General features: G+C 38.6%; 1 protein-coding gene across 2 annotated transcripts in view; it reads right to left on the bottom strand.

Moving 5' to 3' along the window:
- The window catches only part of cadm2a (cell adhesion molecule 2a), a 475827-nt gene that overhangs the window by 52186 nt on the left and 411031 nt on the right, over positions 1 to 12610 (bottom strand). The window lies entirely within an intron of this gene.

The following is a 12610-nucleotide window of genomic DNA, read 5'->3' on the forward strand; positions in this document are numbered from 1 at the left end:
GTTCAAGTCAAAGTTAGCAAGAGATCTACAGTGGACTCTCAAAATTAAGCATTGTCTAAATTTATTCTTAAAGCCTGCATCAATCAGAATTCATCTTCCTTCTGCACTATAACATATTTCGGAGTGCAACACAGTTTCGGGGAGGGGGTGTCTCTGAGCTAGCTGAGTGTTTAGCTCAATGATAAGTGGAAGAGAAGGTGAAACATATCACCTACTAGTGCACGGTCACAGAATCAAAACTCATGTTTTAGAAACAGGCAAAAAATGATGAAAGAAAACAAGAAATTGAATTATTGCCATGCTTGCTGTAGATATGCCTACTTGCCTCCTACAGTGGTGCAACAATAATCCTGAAAGTGATATTTACAGTTTAAAGACTATGAAAACCCCCTTTAGTTGATGTATCTTGAAGGTGGGAGAAACTTTTGAAAAACTACTAGTGCTTTAGGGAGAATATTTGAGGGTGGAATGTTTGATTAATTTTTTTTTCGCTCGCTGTCTAACATAGAAGGAATCCAGATAGCCAACATTACTGCTAAGAAGTCTCTACATCAGTGCATTTCTTTACAGGAGAGATTCCCAATGGTTGTATAATGTATTTATGTAATGCATGCTTGGTACTGTATTGAGAGAATACTGGTGAATGAAACACAAAAAGAATACAAAATCATGAATTCTGTAAAAGGGATTGGGCTGAGGAACGCAAAGATGTGCTATGAAATATGGCATAACACAACAGATATCCATGTGAAAAAAATACTTTTAAAAATAAAGATTATTTGCTAACAATGTTTTATTGATACAGTGCCTTTCACAAACCCAAGATTGCTTTACAACAGATAACACCCACACGAGAAATTGTTTGACATCTTAACTAATTAAAAACAAGTTAAAAATCTTTCGCAATCAATGTCCATTCCGAACCAGGAAATCAGAGCCTAATAAACATTGTTGTAAAGAAAGTCATAATGTCTTGCCAGATACAGTTCTTTAAACACTTTTAACAATTAATTCATGCAGAACGGGCACTCCTCAGTACCTACAAGCAGATACAGTGTGGAGGATGAAAATCAATGATGCTTCATGCAGGCTAAATTATTTTATAATGGCTTTCAATCAGAGAGCAAATGAAATATGGATCACCCTGGGTTTAAATTCAACCATCATTCCAATCAATAGAATGTTTGCAATAAAAGTGGATGACAGAGATTTACAATATAGACGCATGAGCACTCCTCCTCCCTGCCCATTTAAAAAACTCCTGACAGTTCAATATTCTGCTTCTTCACTGTTCTTCACCTACACGCAGGTCCTACTGTATTCCTGTCTTCCATCAGTCCGCTATGAACAAAAGTTGAACTTTATCTTGAACATTATTTTGACTTATGTCAATGATGGCCCAAAAGCTATGGTAGTGTCATGGTTCTGACAGCCTTCAGCAGCCATCATCAATATTGCTTAAGATAAGGTGAAAGGTTAACGCTGGGGAACGTGCACTGATAGGACTGTCTTTCATCTGCTGGACAGTGATATAACAACCGAGCCAGGAAAGTATCAAAAACACATTGCGTGCAATATTGACCCTGTGGTAGTATAATTCAATCAGCAGCTCCGAGGTCACTCATCACGACCTTCTGCTCTACATCAAACTCTCTCAGACATTTCAGGCCTCATTAGCGCCCTGTAATGGCCTGAATATTATTGCCTTTATGGATCTCTCCTCTCTGCTACCTGAAAGGAAGGAAAAACCTTTACTATCCATCATCAGGCTGACCGCTTACTAAGTCACTTTTTTGGTATTACTTTTGGTCTCATCATTTGAGACAAAATTATAATATAGGTACATTTTCTCAGATGTAACTGATCACCCAAGGCAACTTATATAACTTTTATAATTGTATGCAAATGTTTGGGTGCCTCTGTTCAAATCAAATGACAGTTTTATTGAATTTCTAAGGAAAAATAAGTTCCCCACAGAGAAAGCACAATGCCTACCCTCCTTCTACAGTGGTGCAACAATAATCCTGAACATGAGATAGCACAATTACATGAGAAAGCACAATTACTGTTTATTGGCTGAATTTAACCTAATGAAAAAGTAACATAACATCAAATATGGCCTGTGCAAAAGTTAAGACATATTTTATATATTTTATGTTTCATTTATGCCATTATGTTGAAATCAGCAAATACATACATATCGTACAGTACCATCTTTACGTTTGTTTTTAACTTATAACTTATATAGTAGAAAACATGTAATTTGACCAATAAGATGACTGTATACAATTAAAATGGTCTTGCATGATCGACTGTTTGAGGAAAGAGGGAAAATGTATAAATTTGACTTTTGGCTAAAACATCATTCTGAAAAAAATAATTAAATAAATAATATGTAATACCACAAAACATGTAATTAAATCAGGAGAGCTCAAAGTTTTGACTATAACTGTAGATACTCTCCTTTATAAAAATGAATGCACAAATCTTGAGCTCTAGCACACTTTTTACATTATCATAATCATGTCATACAGTGTCATGAACTGCAACAGCAAGTTTTTTTGGTGGTCGCTTAACAACTAGACACTGTTTGCATGAGGTATGTGATGATCTAGGCATGCAGTTTGAACGATGCTAATTAGTGAGTACAAGCTTTCATTACTTGTTAGCTACAATAGCCTTTTAGCTCCAGTGCAAAACTAAACAAGTAAACTTCAGATACCCAGCATGCCTTAGTTGGGTTTATAGTAATAGGAAAATTGTGCTTTTTTTAGCTGAGCCACCACTTTAATTGAGCAAAGTAAATGAATAATCACATTAAAGCAGTTTGCTTTAAGTTGTCTTTATTTTCTGATTTTTAAATACTTGCCTGAGTACCCTTCTCTGTTATATGGTGCTTGGGGCTATAGGTTCCCCAGAGACACTTTGCAGTTTAGCAGGTATTATAGACACCAGTGCTACATTACCTGCTAAATCCATTTACGACGTTCCAGCTGCTGCTGACAAGGTGCGAGATGTACAACTCAGTGTGGATTGAGATTTATCTGCCAATAGGGAGCTGCAATTTCTGGAGCTCTGTACATAGATGTACCATTGTATGCAAAATTTTGGGTGCCCCTGGTCAAATGATATGTTTTAAGTAAAAATAAGTTAATGCATCCCCTACAGAGAACACACTTCTGCACACTTTAATGCACAATTACTGCTTATTTGCTGAATATATTAAATTGGGGGAAAAAAAAATAAACATAAATAGCTGCCTGTGCAAAAGTTATGGCACATTTTATATTTTATGCTGTATTTTTTCCCAACAGAACAAGTAATTTAACCAGTGGCATTTGATTTTTGCAAACAACTGTGTGTAAATTTACAGTAAGTCCTTTAAAGAAGCTGATGGTAACAAACATGCCGATAGCAGTCAGAATTTTAATCTGCTCTAAAATTCTGACTGCTGTCAAACTTTTCTCCTATACTGCAAATATTAACAAAAAGAGTTGAGTATATTTTTATATGCACTGCATTTTTATTGTATTTTTTTCCCACTGAGATTAACTAACGCAGGTGTCAAAAACAGTTTTACATCAACACTTTCGAACCTCTACTTTTTTCCTTAGAATCTCATAGGCTTCTTTTTGTTACTGTGCCTTTGAGGCTGATATATGTAAATGATTTTGGTTCTGATTGGCTGTCCTGAATTGTGTCTCATTTAAAAAGCAGTTTTAGTTGAAACACTTTTCGTAACTTCAGTGTTAAATAGGCAATTTCCTTATTTTAAGCTTACAGTTTTACTCATTTTAGACCATCAAAAAATCAAAATGATTTTATATTTTAGATTCTTAAAATTACCGTTTTTGCTCTGATGTCAACTTCTGTGCACAAGCATTTAAGTATAAGCCGATGGATCAAAATGCCTTTAAGATTATGAAAAACATCCATTTAATCAGGTGTGTCTAAATACATGATTGGCAGTGTATGTAAATGTGTTGTGACATCAATAAAACCAATAAATTGAAAACAACATTTTTGCAGCTAAGTTACTATATTGAAGCCACATGGACTGGCGAGTGAGTGGTACATTTTGAATCTTTAACAGTGTTTACATACTGCAACATCTCTTATTTGTTAAAGAAATGGGGAAAATGGGGTTTGAGTGAAAAAAACAAACATTCAAATAAGTCAGTCAATTCAGTAGAAAGATACATTTAACTTCAGCAGCACTGCCTGAACACAGGCCTGAAAGCTGCTAACACGGTCCCCTAGATCTACTATCCTTATTCCCAGGTCCCTAAGCCCTGCCCTCTGAGGCCCCTGCACTACCCCCTACAGCCCCTTGGACTACACTCTGAGCCTGTAGTTTTGCTCTGTGAAGCCCTGGGTGCTGCTCTCTGCTCTCAGACGTGATTAATGATAACGAGGTTCATTACAGGAAGAGAGGCCACTCAACACTCTAATGAAAGAGAACCTGCTGTATTATGTTTTTTCTGTCCTTCCTCCTCCTTGCTCAAGCAAGCTATATGCTAATGAGGCCACAATAAAGGTAACAGTGGGTGGGGGCAACACAACAATGTTAAAGTTTTGTGATAAAGTACACCATCATACACTTTTCTAAGTTTTTTATTGGTACAGAAAGTCTTTCCTGCTCAAGCTACTCAAACACTCTACTACCCCACAGGAAGAAATAAAGCTAACACCACACAGTGTGAGTGTGTGCTATTTTAGACTAGATGTGTTACAGGATTGAATCACATTCTGTCTTGTTTTCCACTGATATCGGCCTGATACTGATAACCATTGATACCAACAGTGCTGGGCTGGGTAATTGGGAGAGTTGGAAGAATTTCCAGTGGCTATTTTTGGGTCCATTAATGTGATATAGCGTATAAACTCACACATATTAGCATAAAACCGCTTAGACAAACTATACATCCAAGTGTATATCTGTAGCAACGTAGGGGTTAAACCAGTGGCTCCCACCAGTTACATTCAGATGCCTCTGTGGGTGCTAGTGTGCAACCGCTGCACTATTTAAGGTGGAATGGAAATTCAAGAGATTAGCATATCAAATTCAGCATGAGGGTGTGAATCTGGTACTGGCTGATGCAACAGACAGTGCTCCACAGAGTTCATTACTTTTTTGCATTTTGGAGGTGGCAAGTTTTATATGTGAATCATGTGAAGGTGGACAGCAGCTCCCGGTCTGAAAACGAGTGCCACCCTGGCCTTGATGCTGATACATCCTTGCCCTATCAAAACTGTGTCACTGATGCCAAGTTCCACCCTTCCATAGCAGCCCTGCTGCTGTTTTGCCTGTGGTCACCCACAACCTAGCTAAATTCTTTATTTATGCAATGCAGAATGGAGCTTATGATGAAAACACAAGACAAAACAGCTGGTTCTAATATACAATCAAAGCAGCATTCAACAAATAACACTAAATTTATAAAATCCCCAGTATTAATTCAAATAAGTCTAGCAGAATGACTTGCTAATATATACAGGCCTTTAGACTGAATCCTACATGAAACTTAATTGCTCTTGAATTGCATGATGTGGAGCGTCCTGCAACTCACTAGAAGCTCATCCATGACAGTTGCAAGCATCTCAAGATTATGGAATAAACAGCCAATCAAAATACTGATAACACATCATGTGATCACATCGAACGACTAACTGTCAAATGATTAATTTCATCAAATTAACAGACAAAGACAAGAGATTTTCTCAAAGCTCACGTTTCTGTAACCAGCTGGTTCAACTAGCCAGCTAACAGTAACAGCTAATTAAATGGCTGCTTATGCTACCATTTATTCCTCTTTGTTAGCCTACTTTTGTCATGATTTATGTAGCTAGATTACTTTCTCCTTTCTTGATGCTCCCAAATTGTACACAGAGCTCAGATTCATTTGGGATCCAAAGGATGAAATTTATGATGGAACGGAGGCCAAGATGCAGTCCTTTGTGCTTCTAGGACAGAATAAGCAAGACATCAGGTAGAAATGTCATGGCTATATAAACATAGATCTTCAAAGGTTTATTACAAACATAACAGATTAGAAAAATACAGAACATGGATGGATAGATAAATGCAAGATATATAGATATAGAAAAAAGTACAACAATGACAGTTGGAAAAAATATGCAAAGAATGCTGCAAATAAATAAATAAATACCATTTTGATGATAGTGTGAATGCTATGGACTAATGAATAGTGGAGTAAGTGAATGTGTTGCATGCAACTTTGGTTGTTTTTGAATTGTTAAGTTGCAAAAAAATTAGATTGCATGCAACTCACAACATGCAACTAGTTGCATGAAGGTTTTATTGTATAAAGGCAGTTAAGTCACAACAACCAGGATAATCATAATACATACAGCAGCAATAAACCAAGCTGATAAAACAAAAGGAAGTAACGTCATGACAACCAGTAGGGTGATACCCTTGCACCCAAAATGAACAAAATGCCCCTGGGCAACTTGTTTGAAACCTCAGAAACACTATATATGTATACACACACACACACACACACACACACACACACACACACATCTAAGCCACTTATCCTTCTGGGTCGTGTAGGGAGTTGGAGCCTATACCAGCAGTCATTGGGCAGAAGGCAGGAAACACCCTGAACAGGTCGCCAGTCCATCGCAGGGCAAGAAACACTAAATATCATGATACATATCATGTATTAAGAAAATGTGTTCAAATATCAAGATTTTTGCCATATCATCCAACCTTAGGTAAAAAGAATATTTACTCCCTCAGCATGTTCTCCTCAATCAATTCTAACCTCACTGTCCCTCACGTTTGGCCTGGTTTGCGTCTCAGATCCACCGTTTCTTCCATGCGTTGCACGGATTTCGTAGACTAAATGTCAAGGCACCCGAATACATATGTATTGAGGATGACTCAACGAGCAGCACTACCGAAGGTGACCACTTTTCATTCCAGTCCAGCAGTCTGGATCCTTATCCTACTTATCCCAGCTTTTCGACCCAGTGCTGCTGCCTGCATCAGCTAGCGGGATAGAGCGAGAAAGCCTTCAGCCAAGTGCCACTCACTCTTGTCACTTCTCTAAATGTGGAATAAACAAAGTCTTTGAGAGTTTAAACCCGGATTCATGTGTGGCCAGGGGAAAGGATGGGCATCCGGCGCATCGCAAAGCCGTGAGGCAGGAGACACTCCATGGAATACAGCTCAGGCATTAGACCCAGGAGGAGAATTATGGCAGATTTGGAGCACATACCTATTTTTTCTTCACATCTCAAAAGGTTTCCTCAGAACCACTTTAATAAATTGCATTGAGAAATAGTACAAAAAGCATTATTTTTTTTTTCTTATATTCAAAAAGCAGAAGAAAAGTGGTGAAGAGATTTTTTCAAAACCAGTTTTTCACTCATCATTCATCATAGCAGAGATGCCATTAGGTGTTTTTGCCTTGAATGATGGTGACCTCGCCTTAAGGATTTCATTTTACTGATAATGCTGTATAAGAGCACATACGCTTAGAAAATAAAGGTTCCTTAAATGTTCCTTGACTTGGCTATATGGTTTCAGGAAAAATATTTAAGTGGTATAGAACAACAGTGGCATAGCCAAAATTTATTGGAGGTGGTGGGTGGAGGGCTGGTTACAGGTTGGGGGTCACTGGGGTGGGGTCATCTAATCCACTATAGCTAAAATATTTTTAAATATTAAACAAAAACACAAGCTCAACATTTGACTGGCTAACATTAGTTACTATAATAACTGTTGGCTTTCTATGACAGGTAAAGGCTAATTAGTCACTCTTCACTTTAAGTGTCTCTCATAACTTTGTATCTGCACATTAACAAAACATGCAACCAAAATATAACTAATAGTAAAGTAGTCACAGTTACAGATGGATTACAGTAGTAAAGCTTATGTAAATACACATTTCTACCGTCTTCATTTTTGGTAGGACTGGCAAATTAACCACAGCCTGATATTTTACAGCACTATGTGTAGCTATATAGGGTGATGGTTCAAGATTACAATGTTCTTTTTGCTTTTGTACAGTACTGAACTAAGTTCTCGTCATCATCAGAAGAAACAGTGGTGTGAGGTAATGCTATGTTTACATGTTGCTGTTTAAGCCTCTTTTCTTGCCATTTTCTGTGATCAGTGTTGGCGCAGAGCCATGTAAACATGAGAAACCAAGAAAACAACACAGCTTTATATTACATGGAAGCTCTTCACCTTTCTAAAAATAGTTCTTTAAAAAACCATCCATTAGAACATTTTGTAATGTTTTTGTTGGCCACAAAGAATTTTTAACTTTCAGAAATCCTCAGGGGCCAGGCTTTCAAGTGGGATGAGCTATGTCCTCCCCCACCCCCCTTCTAGCTACACCCCTGCTTTACATTATGAGGAGGCTCTTTGCACTTCTTCACAAGGTTCTTCACACTTGCATCTCATTAAAAATGGTTATTTAAAGAATCACCCACTGGAAGGTTCTTTAAAGAATCTAATGGTTCCTCTATGATAGCACCTTTTATAAAAGTGTAGGTCTTCATAAGATAAGTGTTACACTACCTCCTAACTATTACTACTACTACTATTAATATTAGTAGAATAATAATTTTGTACGTAGTTTGACCAGAGGAGGATGGGTCCCCCCATGTGAGCCTTGGTTCCTCCCAAGGTTTCTTCCTCAACTGAGGGAGTTTTTCCTTGCCACTGTCGCCCCTGGCTTGCTCACCTGGAGGATTTACATTTCATGTTGAAACTTTGTTCTAAACGGATTTCTGTGAAGCTGCTTTGTGACAACATCAGTTGTAAAAAGCGCTATACAAATAAATTTGATTTGATTTGATTTGATTAGAAAAGTGTTGGAGGAAAGTTTTAGAAAGAGATCTTTTCAAAGCTAGTTTCTCACAACACTTTCATTTGAACAGAGATGCCTATCTATCAGTTGCCGTTGAGCCACTGACACCCAGCTACACGGCCTTCATTTCACTGATAATGCTGTTCTAGAGCACATATCTCTTCAGCGTAATGTTCAAAAGTACAGTCTGTCACTTCCATTCTCTCACATTTCGTCCCTCATTACGTTCCGGATGTGCGCGCCGGCTCTCCCAGCAGGACAGTGTTTGACATGACATGTATCTTTGCTAGCTCATTGCACTTTCACATTCATGTGGCTGGCACGCTGGCACCGAGACTGAGGTAATCTGACAGAATCATTTATTCAGTAACAGTGTCATGCCTACCCATGGGAAACAGCTGCTTAATCCAATGACATTGTTGGCTGCACCGATCTTGCAATATGTATGAGGCGCATCAAACACACTCACATACACATAACACACATGCATTCACACACAAAAGATTTCTAACTAGAACCTCTAAATATCTGGGATGAAAAACACAGATGCCCTTTGATTAAGAAGACACTGAATCCTAAGCAGGCAGAAAGTGGTGTTAAATCGCTCTCCTGCGGATCTCGGGCTTTGATAAAGTTTCCTGTGGATTCTGTAAAGTGCCAGTCTGGTTGCACCAAAGCCGATAATTAATGGAGCTTCTCCTCTAATTGCCTGGGAAGGTCATTAGAAGCAGAAGCACAAGAACAGAGGAGCTGAAAAGAAGAAGGACTTCATGCGTGCATTAGAACTAATACAATCCTACAGTATTTAAAGCCTAAACAGCCTCCCACCCTCACTCTCGGTTCCCCCATTAAAAACCAGCGTCCGCTCCAATATTCTCACCTTAGTTCAAAGTAAGGAAAGGCAGCTGCTTTAATTGCTGTATCACACACGCGAAGTGGGAAAAAAGGGAAAGCCTGTTTGTTCTTCAAGCTGGAACTGTAGAGTGCTGAGGAGCAAAGCAAGCTCTGAGTCCTTTATTGGAACCATCACATGCAAACATTACAGACGTTCCACATTTTCTGACTTCAACTTCAAGCGCAAACAGAACGTACACTGTGCGTTACGAAAGAGGTGGAAGTTTCAGCAGCCATATTTGTGTGAATTTTCTTCACCTCTTAAAGTGGAATTTCTGCACAATTCAGTTGTTGAGATGTAGATTAAGAATGGTTTGGTTTGATGTTAAATGGCACATTGCAGAACAATGATGGTGACAGGAACCCGGAATCTCTATGTCTACAATACAAATGTAGCCATTTTGTTTACTATTCAATGTGACCTGTAAAACTACATGTCTTCTGAGTTTTGTATGTGATGTTGATAAAGATAAAATACTGGTAAATCTAAAACTATCATGAAACGGCGTAGTTCAACGCGTAGTTGCGTTGAAAAAATCAACGCATTTCATAATGCAACACAAGCGCAAGCTACATTCTGAGCGTCACAGGAAGGGGCGCTGTAACTTCAGCCAAGCCTGACCAAGCGGTCTTGTACAGCCAGCGTACTGTCTTAACTGCTATAGCAGACGAGCAGTTGAGTCTCACGCAAAGATGGCATAATAATATGATTAATTATTGCATTTCCAATCCAAGAGAAGAGGTAAAGCAGCTCACTCTCTTCTACTGTCCACGTTTAGCTGTTGAGACTATTAGAATGGCAGTAGATCCCTCTCTAATTTGTACTCTATCGCCCCCTTCAGTACTGAGTGTTTTAACCTCCACAGCAACGTAAGAACATATGGTGAGTTTGTACAGAAGGATCGGGCGTTTGCAGTGCGTTGGCCGAGCACTGTCATTTGTGTTCACGTCCTTGCATAAAGTATGTTTCAGGCCTTAGTCTGTCTTTAAGTAATTTTCAACTCAGTTTTCAATAATTTCAACTGAACTTGTTCAGTAGGAAAGGTTCCATTAAATCTATCCCTAAACCTAACCCTAGCCTTAAGGCAAAACCTACACCTACTCCCAAACCTAACCCTAACCATGATGCTGTTAAAAATCACTCCTCCCGAATCTGCCAGTAACTCCTATGGCTTCTATGACAATGTCTTTGTTTCCCAAGTTTTATATGTCTGTAGAATATTTTCATGGCAAAGGATGACATTTATTAAAACTACTATTTCTGCATCACTGATTAGCTACAGCCTTAGTAAACTAAACGTTAATTTCAGACACATTGTGAGCTCATATTGAAGGAAAAATTCCATGTTGAAAGGAAAAGCACAACATGCCACAAATCCTGTGATGTGCTGATGTTAATACATTCTATTCTGGATTCCCGCAGCACGCGCATGGGGAGAGTTTTGTCTTGAGTATGATAATGATAGGGAAAGTGTGGAATTTGACAAGCCATTATCATAAAGTCACACCCATTTTTTTCTCCCTCATTAACAAATGATGTTCGTTAAGGAAAATAGTGCCATCCATTCACCAGTGATTGAATAGCCATCTAATTATCATGCATAATTATGCTATAAATTATACCATGATTGATAAATTAATACAGTCCGCATAATGGCTCACAAATGAACCATCGGGCTTGTGTAGAGCTCCTCTTGACACGTTTACATGGAGCAGTGGCTCACCTCAGGCGCTCCTGATATGTAGCAGCCACCTGGATGATGAGATTGCAGCCAATGTGCATCAGCACACTCGCCACAGAGACAGTGATCAATAAGGGTCATAGTGAGGTTTGGACAAGTGGGGTTAGCAGCCCTGCTTGAAATTCTAGCGAAAGATGCGTTAGGATTTCTAATGACCGGAGACAGTCTGGACCAGGTCAAATCTGAAGGACAGCAACTTTTCACAGCACAACAAACCCCCACCAGCCCACCAGTCCCTTCTCTTGATATGGAGGTTACCATAATGGTACAAGCAGCGCCTAAACTGACAAAACTATTTTACTATATGATTATGATTTATGAGTACAGGCAAAATTAATGTCTATTCAGTAGGTCTGAGGTAGTGGCAAATTTAAATAATGTGCCTTGCATCAATATTTCCATTAGGTAATGTTACCTAACACGTTAATGCTGATTTGTTGCTCGAGCCATTTCTTTAGACTAACCCTATAATCTAGAATCTTATGATTAATTTGACCAAATTTAATGTTTAACATTTCTAACTAAATGATTGACATAATCTTTTTTTCTGGAGGTTTAAGCAGTTGGGGCCAAACAGGAGGGCTTAGCTAACTATCTATCAAGCTAGCTATTATTTCTATCATGCTATATGTAGCTTAGCTGATATTAGTCCTAACCAAGCTAATGTTCCAGTTGTTTGAAAAGTGTATTTTTCCATGGTTAACCCAGAACGCTGAAGGACAGCAGAGATGGGAGTCTGGTCAAAACGTTGTTAAAATTGCATGTTGTGTAGGGTTGCCAACTTTGCTGAGATTTCCAGGAGGCCAGAGTGAGACTGGGGTGACATATTTAAATTTTGCATGTGTGTTTTTTCACTGTTACACTGCTTGAAACATTATTTTGAACCACAGCTCATAGTCATTAGCATGTAGAGCCGTGGTTCTCAAACCAGTCCTCAGGGACCCCCAGTCGGTCCAAATTTTTGCTCTAACCAGCTCCAAACACACCTGAACCAAGCCATTAAAACACTGAATAAGTGGTGTGTTGTGGGCTGGTTCCAAAGTGTATTATCAGGCAGCAGTTACTGAACCATTTCTACTGGCTAGTTTCTAAGTGTCCAGACAGCATTAGTCATTCATAATGTTA

This window comes from Colossoma macropomum, unplaced genomic scaffold (genome assembly GCF_904425465.1).
Source record: "Colossoma macropomum unplaced genomic scaffold, Colossoma_macropomum, whole genome shotgun sequence".
Classification (NCBI taxonomy): Eukaryota; Metazoa; Chordata; class Actinopteri; order Characiformes; family Serrasalmidae; genus Colossoma; species Colossoma macropomum.